Source organism: Quercus robur, chromosome 1, assembly GCF_932294415.1.
Source record: "Quercus robur chromosome 1, dhQueRobu3.1, whole genome shotgun sequence".
In the NCBI taxonomy this organism is placed as follows: Eukaryota; Viridiplantae; Streptophyta; class Magnoliopsida; order Fagales; family Fagaceae; genus Quercus; species Quercus robur.
In genome coordinates this window covers 35,816,499-35,827,996 of record NC_065534.1, presented here as the reverse complement: position 1 = coordinate 35,827,996, position 11,498 = coordinate 35,816,499, and the positions used below count along the sequence as shown (strand labels likewise).

General features: G+C 36.5%; 1 pseudogene across 1 annotated transcript; it reads left to right on the top strand.

The window, feature by feature from the left end:
- The first annotated feature begins 1,038 nt into the window (after window positions 1-1,038).
- Window positions 1,039-7,416, top strand: LOC126733259 (uncharacterized; annotated as a pseudogene). Its single transcript, XR_007659660.1, has 9 exons — window positions 1,039-1,388; window positions 1,674-1,704; window positions 1,791-1,939; window positions 2,547-2,773; window positions 2,885-2,956; window positions 3,509-3,676; window positions 4,115-4,210; window positions 5,086-5,208; window positions 6,977-7,416. The product of XR_007659660.1 is annotated as an uncharacterized LOC126733259 (transcript).
- The last annotated feature ends 4,082 nt before the right edge of the window (window positions 7,417-11,498 follow it).

The following is an 11,498-nucleotide window of genomic DNA, read 5'->3' as shown; positions in this document are numbered from 1 at the left end:
AATATCTTACTAATGACTTTGGTTTTTGGGAAATGCTAATGGATATCCTAAGAGCATTTGTTAATGAAATATTTCAGGAAAGTTTTTATGAAAAAAAAAAAAAAAAAAAAAAAAATTAGGGTTTGACTTATTTCTTGTACTTTTTTAATTGGATATATCCTTTTATTTTAAATATACAATGACAAGTGGTAGTGAGTTTTAATCTCTACCTTTTATTTAGTTAGTAGATAACATGGTAGTCTCTCATCAAAACAAAAGGAAATTTTACTTAAAAAAAGTATTGAAAGTAAGCTAAACTTAAAAAATAATTAATATTTTAATAGTTTTTTCTATCTCTTATAAAAGTGAAGTCAAAATTTTCCTAAAATAATTTGTTAATAATTGTCTGAAGAGCATCCGTTAACATGAACCCTTAAATTTTGGTTCTTGGTTCTTGAGGATGTATAGAAAAAGAAAAGGAAATACGTTATGAATTTGAATTGTGATTTTGTCAATGTTTAGTCAATTTATTGTATCTTGAAGTCGGCTCAAGTTGGTGCTGTGGGCCCACAAGCCACATGTTATGCACGTGTATAACTTTCCCATCACACTTAACCCCCAATTAGATAGTAGCAGGTACGTTGAGTATCAAAACTCTGAAATTAGGGACTTAATCCTGTTAATCGTGTATTTCAATAGTCTTAATTTTGTCCTATAACAACAAAACGTGATGAGGTCTGTTTGGGTAGAAGTTATAAAACTTATTTTGTTGATATTAGAAACTGAAAACGAAAATACTAGATGAATAGTATCGAAAGACCCATTTTTAATGAAAAAATTGCTAAAAAATGTAATTTTTGAGACCTATAAACAATGCACGAATATACTGTTTACTGCGACTTAGTCAAAAGTGAGGCTTAAGAAAAAAAAAAAAAAAAAAAAACAGAAGACGCGTGAAAACATAAAACGCAGCCGTGGACGAGATCCAAACCGCACCTTAATATGGGCCGTACAAGTCCATTGATTAGGTGAGTAGACACTAGAAACCAAGAAGTCAAAACGTAGCACTGAACCGAAAGAACGGACCCTGAACTTCCACGCCTACGCAAACCCCTCTCTCATGGGAGAGCCGCGTTAAGGATGAACCCACACCTGACACCACGCGTCGACGTTGTGCAAAGCATATGTTAGCATATTCTTTGCATTCTCCACTTTCTTTTAATCAGCATCTTCTTCATCTCTCTCTTTTTTTCTTCTTTTCTTTCCTCTTTGGTCTCTTCTCGTTGCGTCTTTCTGCTTTGTCTTCGTTTGAAGCTACACCTCAAAATTTCAGTCAAATCTCTCTGGTTGGAAAAACCCAATTAACATATTACCAGGAATCTAGTGAAGATGGTTCTCATCAAGGAGTTGTATCCTACTTCTTTTTTTCTTTTTCTTTTTTGGGCTTTGGCTGAAAGAAAATAAAATTTGGAAAATTTGAAAATAAACACATCATTCTCGTTGTTGTGAAACTATACTATAAATATGTTCCTGTAAATTGTTTGACTTTTCGTTTCATGTGAATTCTGTCTACTTAGGTTGCGTTTTGTATTAACTGAGATCTATAATTAAGATAAGATGTGCTGTATTTTCTTCTTATAGTTATTATGTGGTTTCCTTAATTTATAACTTTTCAATGTGGGACTGTCTTGAAGTCGGATTGTCATGCCCATATCTCTCGAAGAGGTAAAACAAAACCCCATTTAATTTCTAACAGAATTAATGGTTTTCTTAGAACTTCATTTATGTATGTCTGTATGTATGGATTGCAGTATGAGATAGCACAGTCGTACATGGTATTGAAGATGCAGCAAGAGAACACCACAAGTACTGAAGGGATTGAAGTCTTAGAGAACAGACCCTTTGAAAATGATGCGTATGGAAAGGGTCGCTACACTTCTAAAGTTTATCGTCTGCAAAGGTAATATTTTTAAATAATGTTTTCTTTTTCCTTAACACTTGGGAGAATTGGATAGTGCCACTGAGCCACACAATTATTGAAAGTTTTAATAGACGATAAGAATAATATGGTGTAGTAGAAACAATTTGTTGTCATAGAATTGGCATGTTTTATGTGCAAATATGTGCTTTTAAGTTCTTTGATCACTATTGGAAGAAAATTTTTGAGTGGTCTAAAAATGCACCAAGTCAATAATAGTATTTTTGTTTTTGGTTAATGAGTTTGCTTTTGCAAGAATGTTGTAATTCTGAATGCCACATTGGGCACTTTACAAAGTGCTGGACTGATTGCTAATTGACATCAGGCTATTATTATGACCTTTCCTATATTGGATGAGTCACAAATGTTTGCATAATAAGTTTGATGCCTTGTACTCTAGAGCTTGATTGCTACCACAATATTGACAGTCGCCTACATGGCTACATGCTATGGGCGCCTCTGTATTTTTTAGTTTTACTATTTCTGTTAAAGTCAATAATTTCTAGACAAATCTTTTTAAGGTATCAGATCTCATAACTTGATGAAGTTACAGTTATTATGATCTCTTAATCTTGAAATATTTCTGCAGCAAAGCTCCTGCTTGGCTCAAGAAAATTGCACCAGCACAGGCTCTTGTCATGCAAGAGGAAGCTTGGAATGCATACCCAAAATGCAAATCAGGTTTGCCATGTCCTCTTGACTTCAGTCTTGTATAATATGTTTTTGTCTTTTTTTATTTTTTATTTATTAAAATACTTATATTAATGTCTTTTTGGTTTTATCTGCAAATGGATGTCATATTACCCAGTACTCAAGGTATTTTTTTCCCCCTTTCCAATCAATTTTTAAAATTCCATAAATGTTGCTCGGTTTTTTTTTTCTTTTTTTTTCCCCAGTGATAATATCCATTGGTTTTGTTTTTTGCAGTGCCCACACTTTTCCAAGTTTCAGTTAACCATTGAAAGTGTTCACAGGGCTGACAATGGGTGCTCAGAAAATGTAATTTTTCTTTGAATCTCTCTGTTTCCTTTGACAAAAATGATACATCCTGTAGCTTTCTTTATATGTTACAATTGAATGTGTTTAAGATGTTCAGATGCAGGAGCACATTCAACATTATTTCATATTTTGTTCCAAATTTCATTCTTGAATTTTTAATTTGGCTTTAATGTTGTTGAAAATTATATGGGATGTAACTGTGCTTTGATGTAATCCTTGAATCCTATTAAAAAGAGGCCCCAGAAATGGTTTGAAACTTTGAAATAGTGCAATTTGAATAAAAATTTTGTGATTAGGGATGTTTCTCTAAGCTTGATGGTGATTCCAAGCATCCTTAGCTTAGGATTTTCCCCTTCTTCTTCTTCTTTTTTTTTTTTCTATCCTCCTCCCCCCACCCTTTGTCCTGCATCATGTTCATTATTCTCTATCCTACCTTTCTTTTCTTGTTGGTTTCTCTGACCTCTCCATAGCTTTATCAAGATGTTACCAATTGCATGTATTTCGTTGCTCATCACATTCTATTCTATTCTAACTGTTAACCTGACAAACCAGGTACATGGTTTAAGCAAAAAGCAACTAGCAGCTAGGCAGGTGGAATGTATTGATATCAGTTCTCCAGGCAAGGATGGTTGGAGTTACTTAGTTGGAAGATGCAGCGTAGACTTTTCCAATTTTAAATCAGCAAGAACTGGCCGTGGTCCACTTCTGAAGGGGTGGCAGGTTGGAATTTTTCGTACTTATAATTTAATTTGGTTCCTCTGTATTTATTATAGATGCCACTACTCATCGAACTTTGGCTTGCATTCCCTTAATGAAAAGAACTTATCTTGTTATCATGTCAGCCTATTATGCTGTTGAACTCTCTCTCCACATCTCCATATTATTTTGTTTCCATTTTTTGAGGAGCTTTTTCTTGCCTTCCTTGAGATCCTTTACCTCATTTTACATGAGAACTTTTATTATCATCTCTAGAATGATCCTTTTTGTTTAAGTGCTTTTTACTAGATATTCAACCTCACACAATTAATTAACTTTTGTATATCACTATCTTACGGATCAAATTATGTAAAATAATGAAGTGCACCCTCTGATTTGCATGTTTCCAAATCCTTATGCAAAACTAGTTTGTGTTTTAATAATCCTGAAATTCATTTGCAGGATAGCTGTAAGCCAGTTATGACTGCATACAAATTGATGACAATTGATGCACCATACTGGGGTTTTGGTCGTCAACTTGAGCAGGCTATGCTAGCGGTACACCTCTTTGACTTCACAAATTCTTAACATATTACTTTGACTATAGTTGTTTTCGTGAGATGGGGCTCTTTTGGCGTAATGAAATACATATTCCAATAAGTAAGCAGATGCCAACAAGATTTTGACAACAATGCTTTCAAGATTAAATGCAAATAAAAGTTGGCAACCAGATTGCTGCATACTGATTAAATCAAGAATCAATATTGGATGGTGAAATTTCACTATGTGCACTATTAATTCTTTAATTTGCGAGATCAGCAAAGGAAACTTACGTATATATATGGGAAACTGAAAGGCAGGAAAACCTAATCCAATGCTTGTGGTGTAGTACAGGGTTTTGTCAGTTTCTATTCCTCAATGCCCTACATGTCATATATTCTACACTTCTTCCCAGTTATTTGCTAAGATTTTACTATTGCAGAAGATAAGGCTGCTCCGCAATACTATTTTGAGAATTGTTAAAATTTTCTTTAAATTTTGGGTTTGTGATGTATCTAGTTTCAAGGACAAAGACTAAAGTGGAGGGCAATTTGAAAAGGCAAAATCCCTAAAGCAAAGGGGGAAAAGAAAAATAAATGACTGAAGTAATTGAATATTAGAGAGATTTCTGTCTGAATTTAAGAAAAAAGAAAACACAAGAAAGAAAACCAAGAATGGTTAAGTGGGAAACAAAGGAAAACTTTGAACTTACTTTTATTTACTTATTACTATTGAATACTAGTGTACAGTGTTGCATGAAGAATAATTAAATTTCTTAGGGTTTAGTGGTGTACTAGTGGCAGATCTTTCCTATTTCCCCACCACCACCCCCCCCCCCCCCCCAACAAGCAAAAAGTTATTTATGTGATTTTTTATTTTATTTTTTTGTATAGGGTGAAAGGGCTCTTTTTTTGGAAAGTCATCGTCACTGTTTTGCTTGGATTGATAAATGGTATGGAATGACGCTGCAACAAATATATGAACTTGAGCAACAAAATGACTCTATGATAGATGAGGTAAGAAGTTCCATACTTCCCAAAACTCAATGATAGGAGTTTACTAGAATCAGTAAATATATGCGTGAATTGCAGTTCTTCATTTAAGCATTGTACATGGAAGTTAGAGATTTAGTTGTCAAACATTATTTTGCTTCCCTGGCCAAAGAATATATGTGATTTTATATGCACATGTGCATAAGCTCACCATATGGAGAAATGTTCTGTTTTTGGACATATGAAGTCACCTTTTCATGTTCATGTGATGATGGAATTTGTATTTCCTATCTTTTTTTATTTGTATTTTATGTTTTGTTCATGTAACAAGATTTTCTAATATTTTTCCTAGACCGACAATGTACATGGTGTGGTATCTTTTATAGTAGGCTGGCACTGTACCGGATGTATGAATAATCCTAGCAATGATAGTGATAAATAATACTCCAATGTGTGTGTGTGCAAGAGAGAGCAGGTTAGGTCAAGTAAGAGCGTGTTTCATTCTTGTTGAATAACCTAGTCAATATTGTATCAAACAAACTTTGTCTTTGAAAATTTTGAAATTGGACCGCAAAATCATGCTTTATTGCTTTCATTATTGTGTTAATAATAATTGGTATCTGTTTTTTCCTGTCCAGTATATTTTGGTGTTTGTTTGGGGTCATATAAGCACTAATAAAGGATGGATTCATTCATTTTGTTTCCTAATCGCATTTATAAGGCACTGACCACGTTCTTCAATCTTCAGAATGTAGAAAAGAACTTATTACAAGATAAAAGAAGCTATATCATGATGTATTCATGATTTCATTTCCTGAATTTTCTACATGATCAAGTATTAACTTTATATTAATTTGATTTATTTTCTGACATCATGAAAGCCATGGTGCCTTGTGAAGTACAATGGAATGGATACATTTTCATGATGTTGTGACATCCCCTAAGTTTTGGCTGTTCTGTCTAGTTCTCCAGTTCTTTTATATTCAGCCAGAAGCTGCATATGAGAAACTAATTTGAAATCAGGCCTCTGTTACAGTCAGTCAAATTCAAAGAAGGTTTCTCTTGTTTGCAACAAATGTAAGAGGGCCCTAAGAATTACTTTTATAGTGAGTTATAATTAGCGGCTTTTTGAACCAGTTCATTGTAGGATACTCGTTCCTATCATGCATCTGTTGATGTCTCAAATGAAGTTTTGGGTTCATGCTCCTAGGCACTACATGTTTCCAGGACAGAAAGTAGCAATTTAGTTGTGATTACTTTTTTTTTTTGGGTAGTTGTTAACAATAAGTATCTTGGTTTCCCTGTGTTTTCTCTCTTTTCTTTCTCCATATGAGTGTTCCACAGTATACTCCCTATGCGCTGCTGCCTTGGTTCCCTTATGACTTGCCCCAAAATTATAATCTCTGGTTATTGCAGAGTCCAAATTTGATAAGGATTGGTTGTAAAACCTATGTTTTAGTGTTTTAGACCATTCAATAAATAATTGTTTCATCAGTTTTTTACTTAAAACTCAATACATTCTACCACACCTAATAACATCTCCATAAACTCCCAATTGGGTTAGATTTTCAAATAAGTATTAGAATTTGTTGAATGTGGTTATGTCTATTCTTTAATGTGTGATAAGATAATGTGGTATATTAGGATTAAAGAGTTTTACACCACATCCTTATAGAATTTAATCTCTGTTGCATAACCGAAGTACCCATGAATTTCTGATTTTGTTGCTACAGTTCTTTTGAAATCTTAGATAATTCAATTTTCATTGACTAATTCTTATGCTCTAAAGCAGAGACTCGCAAAGCCTACTCTAATGATCGGTAACGAACACTTTGATGGGGCATCACTTGATAGTGAAGGCATTTATAGCAAGGTCTGACCAAATCTCACCGCAAGTGTAAGCTACTTTTTAGGGGTGATATATTTGCAACGTAAATGTAACCAAAGAGTATACCTAGACCAAACCGCAAAGCAGCATATACACTCCCCACATTGTATCTCTTCTGATGTTGAAAATATTACTTCAAACCTTAAGGGATAACATTGTACTTGAAGACCACAACTGAAGCGCACGTTACTAGTTCGACTCTCCTTAGGTCCACTCACTCAAAAAAACAAGGGAAGAAATATTCATTTGATGTTCTGCCATCATTGGAAATTGTAAATGAAACAAATAAGTTGTATATTACTTTCTGGCATTATTTGAGTTACTTATAGCTCTCTTAGTCTTTCTATCGTTGTGTGTCACAGGGTCAATTTTTTACTCAAATTTTCTGCGTGTGATGGCCCTAAGTCCCTGACTTAATCTCAGCCAACACCACACACACACTGCAATAACACTTAGAACAGATTATATAGGGACATTTAAACACAACAAACACAATATTTATAGGAAACCCACCCCCAACCTTTATTGCTTAACCTCAAGTACAAAGGAACCTCTTTTACAAACCAAGAGAATTATACAGAATTTTCCCAATGCCAAAATACACTCTGCTCTTGACACCCCCAACAGCCTTAGGGTTAAATACACAGAATTAATTGCTATGACAATTATTTCCTAGTAACTACTTGGGTCTTGGACAATTTGCCACTTGTGTTATGACTTAGGACACCTTCAATTGATGCTGGCTTGGCTTGCTCTCCACATTTCCAGCCCCTACACAACAAGTCTGATCATCAGGAAAGCTAGGAACTACTTGTTTACTGCTTAGTAACTGTCACTGCACATGCTACCTAGGTTGCACCGACACGCCATTTTTGGCAACGTGTCAGTGTCGGACATGGATACCGGCACGACTCGCCGGACTCTGGTGTCCAAGCGGTGTCGGTTTTTTTTTTTTTTTTTTTTTTTTTTTTTTTTTTTTTTTTTCTTCTCTAACACGACACCGACGCAACGCCGACATGCCAGCAGTGAAAAACAAAACAAAACAAAACAAAAATTCAAGATTTTGACAGATGGACAAATCCTTACTGTTGATTTTGTGATATACCCTTGAGTGAGAAGTGAGAAGTGAGAAATCTCACATCAGAAACCCACACAGCCCAACTGTTGATTTCCTTCTATCCCTCCGACGCTACATCGGGCCGATTAGCGAGTCAACGAGCTCCCTCTGTCCCTTCCTATCTCTCTCTCTCTCGGCGTGGACAGGTTCGAGCTTCTCTTCTCTCTCTCTCTTTTGTGATTTCTTTTTTTTTTTTCTTTCTTTCTTTCTTTTATCTGCTGACTGCTTTGGACCTTTCGTTTGGTGTATTGTGGCGTGTTTTATTTATAACACCCAAAGCTTTTTTTTTTTTTAATCCCACTCACTGTTATACTTTACTGTATATATATATATATATATATATTTTTTTTTTTTTTTTCCCTTTACTCAGCCTTGCCTTATAAATTATAATGTTCATTATGAATTTAGTGATTTTTGTTTTTGTGTGTCCTGCTTGTTTTCCTTTTATGGTTTTAGTTCGATGTTGAATGTCGCCTATTTAAACTTTTGGTTTGTACTCTAAACATTTTATGAGTATTATTGTACTACTTTGGGTGTTAGTTTACTTATTTGTAGTTCTTACATAATTTAAATTCTAGACATAAACATATTTTATGTCTAAAAATATTAGAAAATATGCCTAAATATAAAATTTAATTAATTATTTAATTGTTGTGTCCACCCCGTGTCGTGTTCTTATTTTTCAAAAATTGTCGTACCCCCGTATCCGTGTCCGTGCAACATAGCATGCTGTACTTGCACAGTTCATGTCTTAGCATACCATGGGGCCTCTGCCCATCCTCCAGCAGCCCACTCAACATGTTCTCACATGTTTTGGGAAAGCTTGACACATGCTCAAGGTAACTACCATCAGCCCACTAGCACTTATCCATGCATTCAGCTAGCCCCCACTAGCCTAATGCCTTGCACACAGCATTTAATCATCACAGCAACCCAACCCTGCCTTGCACTCAAGCCACCAAGCCCACACACAAGAAACTAGAAACTAAGCCACCAATGTCATGCACCACCACATAGGGTCAACACCACCTGCTACTACCCATCATCACAACCATTTTTGCCCACCATGGCCCTCCTCTACCATGGCTTTAGGGCATCATGGGGAGCAAGGTGCCTCCACATGCTGCCCTTCATCACTGCTCATCGATCTAACTCGAATAGGAAGAGTAGACAGGTCCTCCTCAAAAAGCCCTTAGGAGCATCACTAGTCAGGCATGAGGGGCCATGAGTGTGTTGAGAAAACATGAAGCCAAGTGATTGGCCCAATGCTACCTAAGCACCCTCATTCCTCATGCCATCATCAGCAACACGCAATGCTCCTAACAAACCACCTCTATCAGAAGAAGCCGACGTCCTCATCAGTAGGGTATCTTCAAATGCCTCCACTTCCTTTTCAAACTGCCGTAAAGTCTATGCCTTCAATTTTGGTACAGTGAGAGAATACGTCAAGACATTCAGTTCTTTGATGCTAGATATCAAGAACATGTCAGAGGAAGATAAGTTGTTCAATTTCATGTCTAGCTTGCAACCTTGGGCATAGTTGGAGTTAAAGAGGCAAGCAGTGCGTGATTTGCCCTCTGCTATGTTTGCTGCAAATGCTTTAGTGGACTACAAGTTCAATAAGCCCAGTAGGGATGATAAAAAAACGTAAGTCCAAGGACAAAGGCAAAAACAAGCAGAAGAACGATGGCAAGAAGAACAAGGATAAGCAAAAGAAAAATTGGGGCAACAAGAGCAAAGAAGAGAATTCTACCTCTCAACAAAGTAAAGAACAACCTGAGTTGAATGCAGGCTGCTTCATATGCAATGGCCCTCATCGAGCAAGAGACTGCCCTAAGCGTGAGAAGCTTAATGCAATGGTTGCTGAAGATGAGAAGGGGCAGTCCGATGAAGAAGTTCCCAACAGGGTAAACCCTTTACAATTGCTGAATGCCCTTAGTGCAAGAGGTAATTCTAAGGGGCTGTCTTATGTGCAAGTAGAGATGAATGGAAATGGGGCTGAAGCAATGCTTGATACTGGTGCTACCCATAATTTTGTTGATGAAAGTATGGTCCAACGGCTTGGTCTGAAAGTGAGCAAGTGTCCAAGTAAGATCAAGGTAGCAAACTCTGAAGTAAAACCTGTTTCAGGAATTTCTTTTGGTGTGAAGTTCAAGGTTGGCGAGTGGACAGGAAAGGTGAATTTCCTAATTATGAAGTTGTATGACTTTGATGTAATTCTAGATGATGAGTTCTTTGTGGCTCCCAAGGCTACCTTGCTGCCATTCATCAATGTGATGTTGATTTTCGATGAGAAGCAGCCATGCTATGTTCCTGCTAGGCGTGTAGCAAGAAATAGCAAGACTAGCAAGGGGAAAGAGCCAATGTTGTCAACCGTGCAAATTGAGCATGAGTTGAAGAAGGGGGAGAGGACTTACTTGGCTGCAATGATTGAAGTCAAGCAGGACAAGTTTTTCGAAGTTCCAGATGCTATTGTTGGACTGTTAGAGGAATTTATTGATGTGATGCCTTCAGAATTGCCTAAGACCCTTCCACCAAGGCGTGCTGTTGATCACAAGATTGAGTTAGTTCCTAGTTCAAAGTCTCCTTCAAAGGCTCCATACAGAATGTCCCCAATGGAATTGGCTGAATTGAGAAAACAATTGACTGAATTGCTTGATGCAAGTTACATTCTGCTCTCCAAAGCCCTTTACAGTGCCCGAGGAATTTATTGATGTGATGCCTTCAAAATTGCCTAAGACCCTTCCACCAAGGCGTGCTGTTGATCACAAGATTGAGTTAGTTCCTAGTTCAAAGCCTCCTTCAAAGGCTCCATACAGAATGTCCCCAATAGAGTTGGCTGAATTGAGAAAGCAATTGACTGAATTGCTTGATGCAGGTTACATTCTGCTCTCTAAAGCCCTTTACGGTGCCCTTATTCTATTCCAAAAGAAGCAAGATGGATCATTGCATATGTGTGTGGACTATAGAGCCTTGAACAAAGTAACGGTGAAGAACAAGTACCCAGTCCCTTTGATTCAAGACATGTTTGACAGATTGTGCAAAGCCACTTACTTAACCAAGTTGGACTTGAGATCAGGTTATTGGCAAGTGAGGATTGATGAAGGAGATGAACCAAAGACAACTTATGTAACTTAGTATGGTTCTTATGAATTTCTAGTTATGCCTTTTAGTTTAACAAATGCCCCTGCTACATTCTGCAATTTGATGAATGATGTATTTTATGAGTTTGTAGACCGTTTTGTTGTGGTTTACTTAGATGACATAGTGGTATATAGTGAGTCCTTGGAGGATCACTTGGAACACCTT